The sequence below is a fragment of the Xenopus laevis genome, chromosome 1L (genome assembly GCF_017654675.1).
Source record: "Xenopus laevis strain J_2021 chromosome 1L, Xenopus_laevis_v10.1, whole genome shotgun sequence".
Taxonomy (NCBI): Eukaryota; Metazoa; Chordata; class Amphibia; order Anura; family Pipidae; genus Xenopus; species Xenopus laevis.
The window spans coordinates 163898777-163921035 of NC_054371.1; the positions used below are offsets into that span (position 1 = coordinate 163898777).

Below are 22259 nucleotides of genomic sequence, written 5' to 3' on the forward strand. Positions count from 1 at the left end.
TTGCAAATTAGAGAAACTGAAAAATAAAATTACAGTTCTGGGATCCCTTATCCAGAAAGCTCTGAAAAACAGGAAGGCCATCACCTATAGACTCCATTTTAAGCAAATCATTCTCATTTATAAAATTATTTTAATTTTCTCTGTAATAATAAAACATTATCTTGAACTTGATGGCAACTAAGCTGCATACATCTATATTGGTGGCAACACAATCCTGTTGGCTTTACTTATTGTTTAAATGTTTTTTAGTAGACTATGGGGTGAATTTATTAACATTGGAGACAAACATCACTGGTGATTTTGCCAAAGCAACCAATCATCAATTACATTTGAATAGTCGCCTACAAGTTAGAAAACAAAAACAAAGATCTGATTGGTTGCTGTGGGCAACATGGGCAACACTGGTGATGTTTGTCTCTGATGTTAAAAAATATAAACCCCTAAAGTATGGAGATCCAAATTATGGAAAGACCCCTTATCCTGAAATAAATAATAGATTCCATAGCTGCATGAGCATTAGACATATACATTTTGCTGATTTCTTTTCTCTGGGCCAATAAGGCACCCAGGCTTTCCTGGGTGGCCTTAACTGCTCCAGTCGACAAAGGGGGTCTTGCTCTCCCTAATCTCCTCTTTTACTATATAGCAAGTCAGCTGTACCATATCCACCCATGGTTCCACTCTGATGTTGAAAATTCAAATACTGGGAAATTTACTGGGCTCTTTAGAGGCACTGCCTAACATCCCGTACAGGAAACTTGATGATTATGATGCTCTCCCTTCAGTAGTCTCCACTCCCTATTGAGCATGGTTGACAGCATGCAAGGTCTCGAAAGTAACTGCACCTCTTATCTCCCCGCACTTGCCTCTCTGGAAAAATGCCAACCTTCCCCATTTACAGGGGTTGCAGGACTTCCACTATTGGCCCCAGCTACATATAAAAAACCTAAATGACCATTTGGTAGACTCCAAATTCCCCACCTTAGGCAAACTGAAGCTCTCAACAGCTCAGCAAACGATTCAATGGTTCCGGTACCTGCAATTGAGAGAAGCCTTTCATTCACAATTCTCCACTCTCCAGATAACGTATGTTGCCCCCAAGTTTGAGGTAATTCTGTGGGACCCCAAGGGAGATAAATTGATTTCTAAGTTATACAAGTCACTAATTGTTTGCCTCCCTGCACCATTTGATAAGGTCCAACAAAAATGGCTAACAGTTGTTCCATCACTGGAACCAGATACCTGGGAGACCACAGAGGGCATATATGGATTCCTGGTCTCATAAAGAGACCGTCTCATACAATTTAAGTTTGCCCACCAACTGTACATCACACCAGACAGGAAGAAAAAAATATGGTGGAGCTACTGATGCCAGGTGTCCCAAATGTCACTGCCCAGAAGCTACATTTTGTCATATGGTGTGGGAATGTCCACAGGTCTTCCGGTTTTGGACAGAAGTGATGGGTCATTTGCAAGGACATTTGTCATTCACTGGGGCCTGTACACCGGCAATATGTTTGCTGGGAATAGTTGAAGACATGCTCCCTTTGATTAAAACAAGAATTCTTATAAAAGCCCTAATCATGAAGTGGATGTCCCCCCAACCCCCCACAATGCAACATTGGCTGTCACTGGTAGAGAGGGCCTTGGTAAATATAAAACTGACATATGAAGCAAGAGGGTGCCTTAAAAAATTTGACAGAATATGGTCCCCCTGGTTCGAACTACACTCAGAGCAAGAGCCATAAATATGTAATGTGTTGATCTGATTGTGAGACCTTATGATAATTATCTGATATGTAATTGCCAAATACAACTTATAACACTGCTTGAAAACAAGCTGAATACTGAATGTATGTAATTTTTTTCTGTTTGTCTTGTAACCTCTTATCCCCTACCCATTCCCTCCCCTCCCTGTTGAAACGAAAAAAACACAAACTTTTAAAAAAAAAAAAAGACATATACATTTTGCTGGGTTTTGCAATATGCATTTTGCACCAAAATATTCATAAGGAACGCCACTGCTTATTTATTTCCTTGTGACCCATCCATGTTGTCTCTGCTGCGTGATTCATTACTACTGCTACAGCCGTATCCTCCTCTAATATCTGTAGTTGAATAATAATAGGAAGAAGCTCCTTTTTACTAAGGATTGCAAATCAGCAGTTTCCATTCCCACATCTCTGGTTTTCTTCTTCCCCTTTAGATTATGAGCTCTCATATCCTTAAGCAAGTTGTTAAAGGGACAACATCCTTAAAATAAATGATTCTTGTATGTGCTTACCTTTATTGTAAAGTTGAAAAATATTACAATAAAGTGGTAATAATCTGCTGTCATTTTTATGCTTTTGCTTGCATAAAGAAAGAAATTTTTTTTAGATACCCTTCATGCAACTCTCTTTCTTCATTCTGTATAAATATGTAGCCCACTTATTTTTTTCAAGAGACATATTTCATTAAACCCTTAATAGTATATTGCGGATTCTTAATCATTCTATGCTTTCTATGCTAGAAACAATGTTTTTTTAAAAAATACATTTCTAATAGTCAATTTACATTACAGTCCAGTACTGTCCATCTGCTTCTAAGTTATTAGATGATTATTTGATAGAGATAATGTTTGAGGGCAGAATTATATTGAAATGACTATGACATACAAATGGAGCCCTTGAAAATCTGGTTATCATAAAATTCCTCTGAATGGCCAATTCAGGCCAACAAGTCTTCATTTGGATAGCCCTTTTCTATTCTGACCCCTTGTTTAAGTCTTTGTATGGGATCTGAACCACTTATAGTACCTGACAATTAGCATGTCAGTCAGCAGAATGAATGACCAGTACTGTAGTGCAGTATTCATACTCTCTTTCTCTCTCTATGGAGTTATGCCCTGTGTCTTATATTGGTTCCCATACAGTTAAAGACAAGGGGGCTCGTTTACGAGCATTGGTACTAAGTTTCACCGATGTAGTTACCCTTTGTCATACCTCCCAATTATCCTGTTTTTCGAGGGACAGTCCCAATTTTGACAGCTCAGCCCGCTGTCCCAGATTGTTATTCAAATGTTCCCAGTTTCTCATTGATTTGTTTACAGCTTAAAGTGATACTGACACAAAAAATTTTCTTTTGAAAAGATTAATCTACATTAAAAGTTGCCTATAGGCCACGTTTATCATTTTTCATTGATAGTTCTGCTTTTGTAAATATTTGTTATTTGAAGTTCCTAAACCTGGCTGTTTTGCCAACCTGACTGTCCCTTCTTGACCTGTCAGTTAGAGTTTCTAATGCTAACAGACTACTGCTGCACAAATACGGCAGCCGCCTCATAGAGGAACATTAGGGGTAAGAAAGGTAATGTAGAAGTATCAGCCAAATACTTTTATGGCAAAATTATAAATAGCATTCAAAGATAATGTTATAATACATAAAAAAAGGTTATTTTTTTTAAAGGAATTGTTCAGTATAAAAATAAAAACTTGCTAAATAGGCTTTGCAAAATAAAAAATAGTTAGTTAGCCAAAAATGTAATGTATAAAGGCTGGAGTGACTGGATATCTAACATAATAGCCAGAACACTACTTCCTGCTTTTCAGCTCTTTTGGTTTCCACTGATTGGTTACCAGGCAATAACCAATCAGAGACTTGAGGGGGGGGCACATGGGTCATATCTGTTGCTTTTGAATTTGAGCTGCATGATAAGGATCAATTGCAACTCACTGAACAGTTATGTCCCATGTGCCCCCCCCTTCAAGTCGTTGACTAACTCAGTTATAGAGCTGAAAAGCAGGAAGTAGTGTTCTGGCTATTATGTTAGACATCCAGTCACTCCAGCCTTTACACATTACATTTTTGGCTAACTAACCATACTAAAAACTTTTCTTTATTTCGCACAGACTATCTATTTACCCAGTTTTTATTTTTAGACTTAAGGCAATTCACCTTCATTAGCAAAATTGTTATAGCACATAAAACATGACCCTAAAACCCAAACAAATATTTTCACATTTTCCATAACCTGCCAAATTTTGTAAAATGGACATGGTACTTAGGGTTGTGATCACAAAATGGGCGTGGTCAAAAAAATGTCACAGCGCAACGCACAGCTGAGCTCTTTGTCCCTCTTTCTGATTTTGTTGGGAGGTATGCTTCGTAACAAAGGGTAAACATTTGCTCATTTTCTAACTATGAAAGATGTTTAGAATTACATTTTTAGATTTCACTTTTAGATAACTTAATGTGTATACAATTTCCTAGTTGAGCAATGCATTAATAATACATTTCTACCTTCAGAATAGACAAATTACTCTATGGAATAAGCCTCTCCAATGTTCTCTCATTCCCCATTCAACAATAACAACAATAATATTTTGATGGCTTGGATACTTTATGAGGTCCCGTGTTATTGATGGGATGTCAGGAAAAGTGAAGGTGGCCATGGCCAAACAGGTCAATCTGATGGTGTTCCCTAGAAAGGATCACCACCAATGTTCTCTCTAAGGTGTGCGCTCGTGTTTGCGTGCATAAATTGTGAGACCAATCGCACACAACATATTGTGGTGCGCACAAAGAATTTTGTGTGAAAACACAACATTTTCTATTAATTCTAACCTGAGTACACAGTTTTTAAAAACTGCACACACATGTTTAAAATGTGCTCACAAAAGAATTTTGTTTATGCACATAGTCTAGAACACCAGTAAAGAAAAATGAATTGAAGATGCAAGATGCAAGATGGAGGAAGCTGGAGTGGGCAAGCAGTAGTAGTATGCACCAAACTCAGCTTTTGGGGGGGTTGGCCAAGCCCAGCTTTTGGGGGTTTGGCCACACCCTCTAATCCTGGGGAACTGATCTGGATGAATACCAAACCAAATCTGAACCCTCAGGAGCACTGGAATTTCCCTTCATGGGCAAATGCTGATGATTTGCCCATGGCAAATTTAACTGCTGTATAGGGTTCAGATTTGGCTCAGACAGGCTCTTGGATTCAGCCAAATCCTGCTAAAAAAACAAAAACGACTTGAATTCAGCAAAATCTCAAACTAAATCCAGGATTTGGTGCATTCCTACCAAGCAGAGGCTGCAGGATATACTGACACTCTGGATCCAATACAGACAATTTGGAGGAAGAAGATATCACCTTGATCATTCAAGCTACTGGTGAATGGAATAATAAACTGATAAGTGCATCTTAGCTGCCATGTACGGTAACAAGTTGTAGTTTCCATGTTTGCTGTCAAGCTGTGGACTAATGTACCCGCATTAGTGGAGTTCTTCTTGCTGCTCTCCCCACCCGCCACCTTATACTGCCGACTTCCTTTTTTATAGACGCGCGCCTGCTTGCCTCACCCCTTTTGTGATGTTATTGGCAGGGCGTGGGTGGAGGGATGGCGTCTTTAGGTCGAGTGCGGGTCGGGTTTTACCCAACCTGCACATCACTAATGTCTACATCATTCTACATCAAAAGTTAAGTTGAACTACCACTTTAAAGCATCTGAAGTTATTTGATATAGCAGGATCCAGTGAAGAAAAAACAGCATTAGCAGAGCTAAGCACAGAATTCAGGTGACTTGGAGAAGACATGCACATGCTGAAACACAAGCCCCTCCTAAGATACACTGCCAAAGCCAATGGATATTGGCCAAAGTGCAATTCACTAGTGATAAACAAGGGCTGTTTGAAGTCATAATTAGTAGGACTTTCAGCTGATACAAGTTCCCCTTAAAGTATATAAAATACTTAAATATATAAAATATATATATATATATATATATATATATATATATATATATATATATATATAAATAAGTATTAATACAAAAGGTGTAGTTACTGCTCCTCTAGCTCATGTAAGAGTATTATTTTAATACTTACAGCAAATATTTTACTTGTCTGACTTAAAAAGGCAAGTTTTCCAGAGGATAAGAGAAGATTCCAATAAATTGTTCAAACATCCCAGTATTGATCTGATTATGATGAACAAGAGAGGAAAATAAATTGTGCTTGGCTGTGATGTCTTAATATTTGAACAATAAATCTTGTTGAGAAGCCTGAGCTTATGGCGTGACTAGTAATAATAACACAGATAATCATAACATTGATATGCTTTCGTTATGGTGCTGCTCAAAGTTTCTCCTGGTGATAATGTAATCTTACTATATTACATTACAAAAATCCCTTTCCTGACATCCACTACACTTTTTTTCCAAGAATGGCCAGGAGATCCCATAGCATTTTGTTTGACTTTTTGCTCTTGCTGTTTTTTGTTGCCGTTGTGCTTGAGGACATTTAAATATAAATGAAATGCCTCCCTTTGACAAATAAAATTGCAAAACAGCGGGATAATACACCAAACATCACCAGGCTTTGCTGTGTAAAACGGCGTAAAATTTTACACGTTGTTTCTTAGAGTGACTTCCACCAGAAGCAATGTGAAATAACGGCGGCAAATCTGGAATTTGCACGGCGTGATATTACACATGCCATGTGATATTTTACACAGCTTTTTACACAATTTCTGCATTTTACTCAGCATAATAAATATGCCCCTATATATGAGAGCCATATTACTGTGCAATAAAGCACTTCAGTTGAACTGAAGAAGCCACTCTGATAAGTGGTAAAACCTTTTCAAGAACGGGGTTATGGGGTTATGTAATTAACAGGGCCGGATTTACATAGCGGCCGCCCCTAGACCCACTGCCGTTTGTCGCCCCTGTCCCCTCCCCTTTATTCGTGCAAATTTTCATCATCTGGACTAGAGCAATGGGGACTGGTGTATGGGAAATTTAAAAAACGATTGTATCTCCAGCCCATCCCCAGTATTTTTGAACCAATGTGGGTGTGGTTGAGCAGCATGCAGCATGCCGACCCCCTAAAAGCTAAAGGTGGCCTTTCCACAAATCTGTGCCTGGTAATTAAAGGCACCAAGTTTGCCCAGGGGCAGTAACTCATAGCAACCAATCAGCAGGTAGCATTTACTGGTCACCTGTTTAAAAGCAAACATCTTATTGGTTGCTATGGGATACCACTCATGTGCAAACTTAGCGCCTGTTATTGCATATGGGGTAAATGTTCAGTTGCCTTTGACTTAATTCTACTAGATATTGTTCAAATGCGTTAGAAAAGGTACCTTAGTTTACATGGTTTATTGCTATCCTAATTAATTGGGCTCTTGTGAATGTCCCCATCTGTTAGGATTTATTTGCTTTCCTGTGGATCAGCATGAAGGGGTGCACAATGTGTTTTCCCAGCTGGCGGGAAAAAATGCAAATGCTGACCCATTTGTGTAGTAATAGATATGAATGGGATTTGCTTGTCACTGCACACATGGAACAGATTAGAGACAGAGAATAGTATGTGTGCTATGAGAGGTGCATCCTATTCATGCCTGTTACATACACACACAGGGCATCATCACATCACTGTGCCATACACATGTATAGGATCCGTTATTCGGAAAGCCATTATCCATAAAGCTCTGAATTACAGGAAGGTTGTCTTTCCTAGACTCCATTTTAATTAAACAATTCAAAATGTTAAACTATATTTCCCTTTTCTCCTTATTATCAAAACAGTACCTTGTACTTGATCCCAAATAAGATATAAATAATTTTTATTGTTGATTGGGTTTATTTAATGTTTTATTAAATGATTTGTAGTAACCTTAAGGTATAAAGTTTCAAATTACAGAAAGATCTAGAAAACCTTAGATCTTGAGCACACATAACAGGTCTCAGACCTGTAGCGAAGATGGAAAAAAATGAAAATAAAGACATGACTTTAGGTTAATGTAATGAGAATGCATCATGTGACATTGGCCTAAAGACACAGTTTTATGGGGGTTTTTTGTTCCATCCTCACAATGTAATTGTCCATTATGTAGATTAATATTCCTAGGATACAATGAGTAGCATGGTTTATGTTGTCCATTGCTTTAAATATATGTTGAACTTCCATCTACCAATCTGGTGCTCATATTTACTGTACATATTGGAGGAAATCAATGATGACACAGTCAGCAGGGCTTAAAAGAGAAAAAAAAGCTTCTGCAATGCGTTTGTTAATTAAACATTCACTGGAGAGATTATGAGATTATGAACATTTACAGCATCCTGTTCATTTTGTTAGAACATTGTAAGTTCTGCAATAGTAAAATGAACTATCATTACATAGTGATGAAGGTGGTAGACAAAATACGGTAGTCGGCAGGTTTGTTTAGTGCTTTGGAAATTCATAGAAATCGAAATCAAGCCATGCAGTTCAGCTATTGAAAAAAAATGTAATTTGAAAAGAGGATTAGCATAATATGGCAGTCACTAGTTGTGTACAGAAAAGCAGATCAAACGAAATTGACAGAGGAGAATATCTACTGAAAAAAAATGTAATCAAACTGTATTAAACAGTTATATAGCATGTCACAACAACCACTGCTCCATCGATCCTGTAATTACTAGTACATCCAGCCACGAGATCTAAGTCTCTTTAATCTACAAATAAAGGCTATGATATTGAAACTGTCACTACGTGAGTGGGACCATTGATATCAGTTTTGTTCTTTATGAATCCTGCAGTCAAGTTGAGATAATTAGCTGCTGGTATAAGTGTAACCTCTGGAGTAACAAATTACAAGCCTGCAGTTTTTGCCTTACAGGGTTTTTAAACCTGCCCAATAACTATCAAGCAGCGCCCCTGCCACATATAGGCCAGATAATCTATCATTTTGGCCTGAAATGTAGACCAATAAGCTGCCAACTGAGTCTGGAGTCCTGGGACAAAGCTAACTATGATGTCTGAAAATAATTTTTAAATATATACATTTCTGGTGAAACAAAGCACAACATGGATTAGACATAGACATATACATACTGCAATTCCTTGAAGGTAGAGCATTAAATACTAGTAGTAGGGCATTGACATCTGATATTTTTTTAGGCTGCCTGTACTTCTGTGAGCAATAGTCATAGCTGTTTAAAAAAATGAATGATATACAATCTTTTAAATTGTGGTGCCTGGACCAAATCAAATGCGAGGGATAATGATCCTCTTCTTTAGTAGCAGGTCCTTGAACATCATCTTCCTAGGAAGGTCCTTATTAATTCTATTTAAAACATTATACATGGTAGATATAATAGAAGTTAGCCTTGTGAACCTTAAAACCTTTCAGATAGGTAACAAAGGAGTTCATTCAGATACAGATAGACTGAGCCTTGTAAGGTACAATGAGCACAGGAGCCTTAACTTGTATAAATGGACATAATAGTCACCTGGAAAACTCATGCATCGTGAGTGAGGCAAGTGATAAAGGATAAACCCAGAGCTTGGTGGATATTTAGTTTACCAATTGCAACGTGCAAAGTGTAACAAAATAGTAACTGGTCATTTTTTTGCACTTTGCACTGCGTTCTGCCTTCTTTTATGACCGCTGGTCTCTGCACTCCATTTCCACTTGCCCTTAAAATGCAGCTCTGACTGCTTAATTTAGCACCTTATTGTTGAAGAGTGGGGGCATTGTTGTAACTGCACCAACTCTAAGATGCAGGTCATCCAGACTGATGGCAGGCGGTAAGAACAGAACTGGCCTGCACCCCCTGATGCTGCTCTCTGCATTGAGTGCTGGGTTTTTAATCTAAAGCATTCCCTAGAGCGCAAGTGCTTGTTAAGGGAGCACTAAGGGGTGTGTCCTTACGCTATAGCACTTGCAGCCTGGGGATCAGTAAATAACCTCAATAATGTTGTATTTTCCTGTCTATCCACTATATATCCAGGTTATTTAGTGATAATTGTTTCCAGATACACCAAGTCATTATTTTAATTTATTAACATGCTATATTCAACTCAGTGGCTCAGCATTTAGCACTGAGGACCTCAGCAAGCAAGATGTTTCATGTTCTTCACATGTCTGTGTTGGTTTCCTCCAAGTACTCTGGCTTTCTGACACACACTAAAAAAAAGGCAGGATTATTGGTTTTTGATTCAATTAATCTTATTGTGTTGGGTTGATGTGAAAAAGAGTAGTGGTTCCCAAACTATGGGGCTTGTCCCCCTGAAGGGCCTGGAACAGTGAAGGGGTGCACCTTGATTGTCATTCATGGTAGTATATGAGGTGAAAATATAGCTGCTATCCTGTTTTATCTGTGAACTATTGTTGAAGCCTGCATAACTGCTTGCTGGCCCCTCATGTCCCCAGCTCCCTGCCAACTGTCAGGTAGGACAGCAGATGGGGGGATTACTATATAGAAGAAGCAGACCGTGTGGTCCTGGCCCCCACTTCCACTATAGTTATGCCATTGTTTATAAAGAGTCTTCAACTTCATTATCAGCACAAAAACCATAACAATATACGGTTATGGATAATCTCATTCTTATACATAAAACCTATTAAAATCCTTGTCAATGTCAACCAATAAAAGAATGTAGTCTTATAATGCCCCTTATGAAGCCTAATTAAGACAATTTGGTCAGAGTGTGGTCTTTTTAAATAGCTCTGGACCTAATTTTGTTGGAGACAATGACAATAATGATAATGTTTCTGGCTGCTGTTATTATATGTTATTGAATTGCATGACAGATGGCTTAAAATCATAACTAAAACATCTTGATGAGGCAGATTTTAATTTTAAAAAGTATTTTTATGTGTTCAAGCCGATAGAAATGGAATTTGAATAATTATGATTAACTGCATTTTTGGTATATTTCCAGGAAGGCAGCCATTACTGTGTAATTACCTTTTGGTTAGCTGTTGAGACTAAGAATTAAATTATGTTTTGAAAATGCTCTTCTGCTTGCATTTTGGATTCAGTATGTTTCAGGACGTCTATTTATCAAAATTCAAATTTGTGCATTGCAGAGTTTCTTTTACTTTCATTTGAATAAACTCAAAATGTTATCATATGCATATGTTTATCTACAAAAAAAACTGAATCCAAAAACTCGAAAACGAAACGAAATCAGGAAAAAAAAAGACTTGAACAAATTAAACTTGAATTCATTTTTAATGGGTCTACAAACTCTCTAATGAGTTTAATAAACAACAAACCAAAAAAATCTTTTACTTTTTGCCTAGGACAACTCACAACTTACATTGACTTATTTTAAAGTTGTTTGAGTTTTTTTAGCTTAAAAAATATCGATCATTTAGTTCTAATTTATGGGTTGTAGCTCAAAAAAATTTGAATCACTGGAAAAATTGAAACATTGATAAATCAGCCCATACGGGTAAAATATATACCTATATACAGTAGAGTAATTCAGGATGAAGTTCCATCTCCAGTCCATTTCTAAGCACCTGTATTATAATGCTTAACACTTCTGTACTCCTCCAACTGTTACCAATAGATAAAAAGGAATATACATTTGCATCCTACTTGCTGAGCACTGACATTTTAACTTATTTTTGCACAATTGCCAAAGCTTTTATAAAATGCTAAGAAAATGTCATTATAGTAGTCTTTTTACCAAGAATGTGTGTTTTTTAGACATGTATTTTTTCAGATAGGTCACCCATTACCTTCTATTCATCCATGTAATCATGTAATAAGACCATTTTGTTCCACGTAGTTGGCGAATAAGAAATGACTGTAATAACTAATATTAAGCCATACAAGATAAAATGCAAAAGTGTAAATAAAATAACACTCTATCTGTCAAGCAGTTAAGAAAACGACATACTGATGTATCAATGTGATTTTCAATGATTATATACGCTTATGTGTAGTGCTGTGGAATATGTTAAAATCATGATATTTTGAAATAACACACATGGAACCTGAGTTTTTATGAAAGAAATGTTCTTATATTTTGCTTTGATGGGTCTTTTTAGAATGGCTAGCTGAACTAGTTGAAAGGAGTCTACATGCTGTGGACTACTAGCAGATATAGAGAGACTTGACAAAGAATTGTGTTAAAAAAATGTAATAATAAATAAAAAAACAAGGACCCCAGGAGAAATATATAAATATGTAGAAGGAGCAGCCACAAAACAAGTCCAAGAAACAGGCATGGGTCTGGGTAGGCGGCAGACAAATAAAGGAAATGGTCTGGGCAGTCAAAATGCAGGCAATAGTCTGGGCAGATGGTAGTCAAGCCTGAGTACAGGTAATGAGCTTGGCTTGTGACCGCCTGAGGGCAGATGACAGACAATCAGTCAGAATATAGGGAGCAAGGACAGGGCAGGAGGGACTTACATGACACTTAGAAAGGAACTCAGGACAGGTCACAGCAAAGAACTTAAAGGAACAGTAACACCAAAAAATGTAAGTGTTTTAAAGTAATGAAAATATCATGTACTGTTACCCTGCACTGGTAAAACTGATCTGTTGGCTTCAGAAACACTACTATAGTTCATATAAACAAGCTGCTGTGGAGCAATGGCGGAAATTGAAAAACGGCTATATGGCACAGGATAACTAATGGATAACAGATAACACCATTAGACAGACAGAGCTTATCTGCTATCTGCTGTGTAACTTGAGCTTTTTCTCCTTTGAATGGCTGCCCCCATTGCTACACAGCAGCTTGTTTATATAAACAATAGTAGTGTTTCTGAAGCAAACACACCAGTTTTACCAGTGCAGGGCAACACTGCATTATATTTTCATTACTTTAAAACACTTCTATTTTTTGACGTTACTGTTCCTTTAATGATCCAGCATAGATTATAGGAGGAGTAAGGCTTAAATAGCCTTTTAATTGGTCTGTTTGGCAGGTGTCAGCCAGGGAAATACAAATAAAAAGTAATTTATTCTGACCTCAGCAGGAAAAAAGCATAATGCCTCGTTTGATACTTGTGACAAAAAAAACAATCTCTTGAAAAATTAATTTTGAAAAGAGAGCAAAATGTAGTGGATGTCAATCTGCAATATTAAAGCATAAATAAAAGGACATTGATAAAATACAAAAAGAACCTTTTTGTCTAGTAAACACCAAGTTTTCTTTAACCTCAGGGAACACGGAAGTCAATCTCAGATCTTAATGTGTGTTTGATCCATAGCAATACATTTGGTTAAGGCAATAGATAAGATGTTAAGAAGTAATTCTCCCTGCACCCACCACACAAATATTTTTGTTTTATCCTTGTAGAGCAGGGTTTGTTTCGTGCCAATTATTTAAGCAAGCAAACGCCACATGACAGCCTGTGTTCAGGTGTGCATCATAGTATCTTTGTTTGTAATCCTGTGTTTCTGCATTGCTGGCACTGTCTATTTGCTTTGCTGGAATAAAGAATACAGTTGCAAGGCTATTTAAAATGTGCTGAAACAAACATTTTCCATAAAAAGAAGGAAAACTTATATTCATGCTATTAAAGGGCTTAAATAAAGGATACTTCATAGCTTATTATAACCACCTATTTGTTTTATTTATTCATTAAATATAAAATAAATTGTAAAAATTCTTAATGAAAATAGTCGTTATGTTTGCCCCAAAAGATTACGACACCTTCATGCACTTCTTAAGAGTGCACAATTAAAATTCGCAATGCGCAATTAAAATACACAATGCAATAACAGTATAAGTAACAGTATTGTAATGTGCTGTACTCCAGAAAGGGCCCACTAAGTTCAGGGCCCACCAGGAGAATTCTTGATATCCTGGCTTTTCAGTTCAACACTGTGGTTTTATTGTAGGTTATGTAGGTATTGAGGATACATGAAAGTGATTTAGTGGCTAAGCTAAAGTCATGGAGATGGGATTTAGGATTTTTTATGAACTTATGAGAAAGTATTAATGAAATAGTAGTTCAACAAACAACTTTGGCTGTAACACACTGAATATCTCTTCTGAGACCCCCTGCTACCTTACAATAAGGTTGAAGTCAAACAGGCTATTTTATATTTAATTTTGAAATCTGACATGAGGCTAGACATGTTTTTACTTTCCCAGGTGTCCTCAGCCATGTGACTCTGATAAACTTTAGTCACTCTTTACTGTGCTGCACTGCAAGTTGGAGTGATATCACCCTATCCCTTTCCCCCCAGCAGCCGATCAACAGAACAATGGGAATGTAATGAGATAACAACTCCTGCATTGCTAAAAATGCTCCCATGCCCCTACCTAGTGTAGATCACACTCCTTCAGTTACATTGAGTAAGAGAAAGAATAGCCTGTCTTAAAGCAGTTCCATAGTGAAGTGCTGGCTCTTACTAAAAGCACATGACCAGGCACAATGAGATGGCTGCCTTCACATCAATATTACAACTAAAAAAAATACATTTATTGGTTCAATAATAAAATTTTAAATGGTAAATTGAATTACTTGCAATGTACACAGTGTAATTTAGTAATAAAAACTATACCATAAGTGTAAGGCCACACGAGGAGATTCGGGGATATTTTGTCGCCTGGTGACTAATCGCCTCGTCTTTTGAGCGACTATCTCCCTGAACTGGGAGTTCGGGGAGATAGTCGCGCAAAAGACGAGGCGATTAGTCGCCAGGCAACAAAATCTCCCTGAATCTCCTCGTGTGGCCTTACCCTAAAAGTCATGACAGAAACCTTAGTAAAGTCATTTGCAGGTAAAATGCAGTGCCTGTTTTTAATGCATAGTTGGAATTCTAAATTGAACAAATTAGTATAGGACATGTCAAATCTAGGATAGCATTTTATAAATATATTGAATGATATAGTTAAAAAATTATATGCCTTGTTTAAAGCAAAGAGCACTTTAGTATCTTTTGCATAAAATGCCCCTAAAATAAATACATGTCTCCTAATATATTGTTATAGATGAGTTTAAATGATATGGATATTCTTAAGGTGCTTCTTCTGAAGTCAAGATTTGAATTTTGATGTCAGAGTATAATTAGGACATCAGGAGCACAACAGTTCTTATCTTTCTGCCCTGAGTCTTTCTTTCGACGGCTCATGAATTTCTGAAGCTATATGTTCATAATAGGACAAAAAGGCAATAAATAAGAAATTCCCAAAGTGGTAGTGGAGTGGCCCCTGCATGGTGGCTATTTGTTGTATAGTCAACATGATTGATTTTTTACAGTTCTTTTGAAAGCCCTTAGCTATTTTCCTTTTTTCCAAGTGAAGTGCTGATGCTACAACAGTCTTCAAGAGAAGTATGAAAGGATTAGCATACATTAGTGAATGATATGCCATAGCTGGAGCTGAAGGTGAGTAAATCGTAGGGCTACAAAGTCATTATGCACATTCCTCCTGAGAAAATTAATTGTTAAGTGGATTAAATGTTCCAAAAGTACCTTATAAATTGACTGTCTTGATTAAGGTCATTGTTAGAGTTCAAATGTAGAATTTATTTTAATGGCCACATCTTTCTTTGTGTATAACACGACAGTATTAATCTTAGCTCGGTAAGGGCCTTGTTTAATGGAGATCTCAAGCACTTTTGTTCTCAAACCTTCTTGACAAGTAATGAGAATTAATATCTAATAAATAGAGCTGCACAACGATATTAGAAAAAGGCCTTAAAGGGGAAATGTAGCCTCTAATTCATAACAAAAGAACCGCATTTTGTAATAGGAATTGACTATATTAGTGGGTATAGTATGCTATGTTTAGTCTCATTATTCATCACTTATAATATAATGCATTCATTTATATAGATTCATTTGAATATATGCCTGGTTGTGCTAATTTTCTTCAGCCACTAGGTGTAGATTTATTTTTATGAATGCAGTTTGCAATATTTCCAAACTGGAGAGGGGGATTCTACCTTTTTATACCAAGCTTTTTATGTTCTCTATAAAGCCATAGCTATATGCACAGGGCCGGATATAAATTACTGCACCCCTAGGCCACCTTCCCGTTCACCCCCGATCCGTCACCCATGATCCGAGAACCCCTGCTTGCACACGATCTGACCCGCACCCAACCTCCTTCCTGCTTGCACCCACCCCTGCCGATCACAATTGTCTTACCTCTGATGCTGCTGGCCCAGAGCAATAGCTTCCTTTGGGGACTGGGTGGGCAGTAGATTTAAACCAGTGTTTCAGATTCCCACCCTGTCACTTGTGGAGATGCGACCAGCGGGCGGCATGCTGCCCCCTAGTGTTTGCCGCCCTAGGCCCGGGCCTATGTGGCCTGCCCACAAATCCGGGCCTGTATATGCATATATTTGTATCAAATAAGTGTGTTTAGTATCTTGGGAATATCTGTAAATATCACTGCCTGGTAAACATGAGACAAAGCTAATGCCCCATCAGTGTTAGAAATCACCATGTATTATCTCAGTATTCTCATGTTAAAAAAATGTTCCATATTCTGGCTTGTGATGGAATTTAACAGTTGGATGGGTTAGAGTTTTCTTAAACCTTCCCTTGGGTTATTATCCACTGGTTTCGGTACCCAGGCAAGGGGTCCCACTCCCAGCAGCTCCCAGTAGTAGGCATGATATAATTAGACTCTATCTTCAAGTGGGGCCCCATCTTATGTTATGGGAAGGGATTACCACTTGGTTTAAGCACACACAGTATTCACTCTTGATCAAATAAACTTTGGGCGCCAGTGGTTCCCAACAGCTTCCCTTGTATAACTGAGAACCCAATCTAGGTGTCTAAATTATGCCCAGGGGAACAAAACCTTTATTATATATATATATATAATGGACAAACCCATCCACTTTCCCTGTAGCGGAGTTCATGGAAGTTTCTGTGGGGGGGGGGGCCTTAATAAGGTTTGTCCTGTATGGGACTGCCCAAGGTAACTCTTTTCATGAATGTCTTTTGATTATATTCTTCAGACACATGATATAGGTCCAGAGCAGGGGTCGGCAACCTTTACTATCAAAAGAGCCATTTTGCCTCCCTTGTCCACTAGTCTGAAGCCGCAAAACATATAAACATAAACTTTTAAAAGTTTTTTTAATTTTAACTGTTACAACAACAGAATACAACAAACAGACGTGCAGTGTGTATGTGTAGGTCTACTTTGAAATAAATTAAACACTGAATAGCCTATTAAATGTTAGTGTTCTCATTTGTTTTATGTAACTTCAGCTCCATGCTGATCTTCCCTCTCTTGTCTTGAGTGTGTGACCTCAGTAAGGACCATGATGAGCTACAGCTCGGTCTTGCCTGTCACTCCTGGGATTTCTATACAGCCCTCATACCTGCTGGCGGCTTTCTGAGTGTGCTACTGCGGCAAGCTAACCGCAGTTTCACACTCAAGAAGTCGCCGGAGCCGCAGGTTGCCTACCCCTGGTCCAGAGCCTGCCTGTTGAGTCTCCATTATGAAGAGCCTATTGTGGGAGGTCCAAGTAAAGAGCCAAAAGGAAAATTTCCAGATAAGAGTTTGAATTTAGCCTGTTACAGTAGCATGATGTAAGATTACTAGCTATAGAAGCAACTAGTAAGCTGTTTTGAGTATTAATTGTATGGGGTAGACATTCATTCACTCTATAAAGGGGAACCCAGTGACATGGAACAACTGTGAGCTTGAGATGAAAGCCTACTTGAGATGGAATCCCGCTGTATACCAGCCAAATAAATGAACGCACTCCCAGCACATGCTTTGAAAAATCAAGTTTAATAAATGCTCCAACAAAGTCTTAGCAAGGTTATTTCAACTGAATTGTAATCATAATTTTTATTAAACCCAAGCTCATTACTTCAAGGTATTCTACTAATTCATCGGTAGGAATAAGTGGAAGGTATTAGAGCTGGAGCTGAACAATCCTGCTTAAAACCAAGAGGCACCAGGTGGTTAATAATATAATAACACATCAGTGTTGTGCAAGATCCTTTGGCACTCAAAGTGGTAGAGCTACAAGATTCTCGACACACTTCACGTAAAACTCCTATAAACTGAACAGGATAATTGTGGGTTTTTGCTGTTTCTAATAAGTCCTTAATCCACCGAATAACGCTCAAACTCCTGCAGAGCCAAGGCAATTTTGCCCGCATGTTATTTGCACCAAGGCAAGATCTGTTTTGCCCACTAGTAATACCTTAACATTATGCTGTGCCGTTGAAAAGGAGAGGGATGATGTCGTTATTCCTTTGCTGAAAAGATGAAATCATAATGCTGGATTTAGCTCTCTGCTGTGTTCTCCAGTCATTATTTCATTGCTGCGTGTTGTGCCTACACGCTTATATTCTAGGCATTGTGGGACATCAAGGAATTAAGATTTCATGCTCATAGTTCCCATTAGAATTTGATTCTGTATTGGATCAGTTGCTGATTTCTAAAGCAGTCCAGATAAGCCATCGATGCTATTTAAGATAGGAAACTGGAAGCTTTGGGATCATTGTGCTTAACATTTTGAGAGGCTTTTTTTCCTTTAGGGCCAATGCATGACGAAGATCTGACAGCTGCCTTTCCGTTCTCTTCTGAGGCTTATGTTTTTGGCTGCATCCGCTTTTTCTGTTTAGCATGGTCTGCACTGGGGGGAATACATTTTAAAGAATAATACAAACTCTTGACAGCCAATCTGAAGTGAAGGAATGACCACTATAAAAGTGTCTTTGCAGGTTATATTCTATCTGTGTTGCCCAACAATGTTAAATGAATACACTGGAATAGGTTCCACGACTGACAGTTTTCCCCAGCACATGCATTCAGATATGTCAATCTATTCTGTGACTGCCTAAGCCCAATTACATATCTATCCTCTGCAATGCAGAGTGGCAGCATATCTCTGGTTAGCAATAGACATAGCTATGATATTAGAATAAAGTATTTTTAAAGTCTTTAATCCAGTGCTGATTGAGTTTATGCATATGAGTGTCATTTTAAATGCCTTCTAAATACAAATAATCATATATCTCAGAATCCTAGGGCATTCTATGTAATCGTATTGTTCTATGTGATATTCTTTTTTGTCTATACAAAAGGCCTTTGTCAGATTAGTGTTTGTACAGTTAAAACCACTAGAGAAACAAGAAGAAAGCAATTGTTATATTTGTCTACTAAACTACTGTACTCACTTCTCTGCCTTAGTGCCCACTGTAACTACCCTAAGCCGCTGTTTGGTGAGCTGTGTATTTATAATTAGTTTCATAAAATCAACTGCCATGCACACAAACCACAGTCTCTTCCAAAACCAGAGAGTGAACCTGCGAGGTCCGCGCTTCATTATCTTCCTGCTGACATTGCCTCAGTGCCAGTAGCTACATCTGGTTACCTGGCAATAAAGGACCCTGTGCTAGTCTCACATAATATGTTTCATGATCAGAATATCACTTCTGCAAAGACTTCAGCAGCATCGCAGGCAGGCAATATATTAGTATTGTCCAATATTGCCATCTAGTGGAAATATTAAATATTGACAAATGATTAATCATATCAGCTATGAAATCATACTCTATGCATCATTGTTACAAACTCATTGCTTATACAATAACAATACTGTTGTGCTGCATTTGTTTGTCTTGATGGGTTACTCTGAGCAGATCAGAGGCTACACTCCTGAGCCCTCATACACAAGGAGGAACTTTTGCTTCCACTGTAAGATGATTTGCATTATCATGAGTTGCACATGCATGGGCACCAGTGTGGTACTTAACTGATTGTTAACAATTTATTAACAGAAACAACAGAATTTAATGAACAGAGACAGTCGCCATTCTTACACAAAGTGACTCTACAGTTACAGTACTCACATTTAGATTCCAAATACAGAGCAACTCTCTACTGCATTACTGGGGATCCCCTCTAATCTAATTCTATGTAATTAATTCACCTGCTTGTGGATTCATCACCCTGGGATCTAACCTCCACTTACACTACTCAGAGGATTCAAACGCTGCTTACTAAATATACATTCTTACCCCTATATGTAATAAAAGTCACTAAGTTTGCCCAGGAGCAGTAACCCATAGCAGCCAATGAGATGTTTGCTTTTAAACAGGTGACCAGTAAATGCTTCCTGCTGGCTGCTTATGGGTTACTGCTCCTGGGCAAACTTAGTGCCTTTTATTACATAACCCCCTTAGTATCTTATGCTCTAAAGCACCTGAATATAGAATCGAACCATCTGCTAATTTGGCCCTAATTCATAGGCCCTTCTGTCTGATTTGGGATGAGAGATCGGATGCCAAAGGGCTTACCTGGGTGCTTGCTATGGGTTTGCAAAACTTAAAGGGATAGTTTACTTTCACAAAATATATTATTTTCAAATAGTTTGCCACAAATAATTAATTTTTTAAATTGCTTGGTTTTTTTTTTGTTTTTTTTTTAATTCAGGCTTCATTTCCCCAGTGTTACACTTTCCAGTAGAAACTCTTTAAGCCTGGTTAAAGTATCTCTAAATGTACATTAGCAGATACATTTCTCAGAAGCAGCTGTATTACCAGCCAACTAAGCTTACAGAGATTCACTAAAGTCTAGAACAGAGCAACTTTTTTTTATTTCCATAAGGTAAAACATAACTTATTTAAATTGTCATTATAGTTCCCCTTTAGGTTTTACATAGATGCCGATATCATTTCACTGACTGGCAGGTTTCCCTGAAGACTTGTAGAATAAGACTAGTACCCAGCAAAACTCCATAACTTTCCACATCAACCATAGATACAGATATTCACCCACAGAATAATTCCATGTGCATTGCACCAGAGCAGTGGAAATTCAATTCTGTATGTCGGCATATTTCTTTATTTATTTATTTATTTACCATACATGTCCAAGGTTCTCTTCTCTGAGCGGAGAAACATGCAGTGACACAATGTAAGACCCTCAGCACTTTAGCGCATTAAGCTTGCTGAGCACATCATTTTACATTCCTGCATTATCCCTTTTAGCTTTTAATACAGGGAATCCTTATGTATAGGATTCATTTCACATATAGGATTATTTTGTTTTCTGGTAGAACAGTTTGTACCCAGAGGAGTCTGCTGTAGAGGATTAGGAGCTTTACCTCAGATATGTCCAACCTCTGATTTTTCAACTGAATTTATAATAGTAGTTGTAGCATGTGTTGCAAGCAAACTGTTGTTGCTTTAGGTCATTAATTACTATCTTATGTGTAAGATGTTCCCTTCTTTATTGTTTTTCAGTGCTCATAGTCACGGAGGCTCATTTACAAAAGCAAGTGCAAGTGTGTCTCAGTGAAGATTGTGCATTAATGTCATTCATTACTTGCTCCTAGGGATGGGCGAATTTTATCGCCTTGTTTCACCGTGTAAATGACGCCCATAGACTTGTATGGCGCCGTGCGTCAAAAAAAAAAAGACAATTTTTTTTTTGCTGCCCATAGACTTTAATGGGCGCCTGCAACATTTCACTGGCGGCGAATTTTTGGCGGAACGAAACAGGACAAATTCGCCCATCCCTACTTGCTTCTGAAATCGCAATTGTAAAGGAGCCGTATTGTGTATAAACTATGGACATTTGTAAATCAGATCCTTTTGAGAAATCCAGGTTCCTTTTTCAGTGTAAAACTCCCCAATTTCTTCCTTGCATTCTATTCTTTATCTTATAATTAGTGCAGCAACAAGACAGCTTGAACCCAAAAAACTTGAAATGTAATTAGCAGTGTGAGAATAGCGGAAAAGATTATCGGGGTCTCTCTTCCCACCATTATGGAATTTAACCACAAACACTATATCCGCAAAGCCACCAGCATTGTTGGTGATTCTACACACTCCTCACACAAACTTTTCAACCTCTTTTGGCAAGAGGAATTACAGCATTTGCTGGGGCGATCCTGGTAATTTTGCCGCCTGAGGCGACCTTCCTTTTGCCTCCCCCACCCCTCCCCACATCACTTACCTCTTCAGTGCCGAAGAGGTCGGGGTGGTTCACATCGATAGTGCAGAGAGCGCAATTGCGGGTTAATCTGCATATTCTTTATCTGCACCTTATTTTCCAGGACCATCTACTTGTCAGTGTTGCACTGTATCTTGCCTTGTCTCATGTTGCAGTGATTTGCCAGTGTTTGCACATGTCTGCAAATGTGCACAATAAAAACTCACTTGACTTGACTTGAGTTCATGTAAGTAGGAGCTGTCTCAGCAGGCTTTAAGTAATGGCGACAAAACCACCTTGGCCATATATAAAATAAATTACACATATTTAAAGGAGGAGGGAACTCAAAATCGCATGTTTAAATAGCTTACTTTCTATCCTGGCAGACATTAACATTATCTGTCCCAGGATACTTTCCAGCAGACCACTGTGCTGTCATCTTTCCTTCTCCAACGGCACCTTGATGGTGCATGTGCAGTAAAGTTTGTTAAAACTGCTATACTACTGGAATGTACCTGGCCCGAGGAATGCAATAACAAATTTAATCAATGGCAGTTGTTGCATACATTGGCACCTTTTGCATTTTTTCCCCTTTAAAACTATATAGCTAAAAC

The 22259-nt window shown here is 38.0% G+C and overlaps 1 protein-coding gene across 1 annotated transcript in view; it reads left to right on the top strand.

The window, feature by feature from the left end:
* rtn4r.L (reticulon 4 receptor L homeolog) overlaps positions 1-22259 on the top strand; it is a 108434-nt gene that overhangs the window by 77920 nt on the left and 8255 nt on the right. The window lies entirely within an intron of this gene.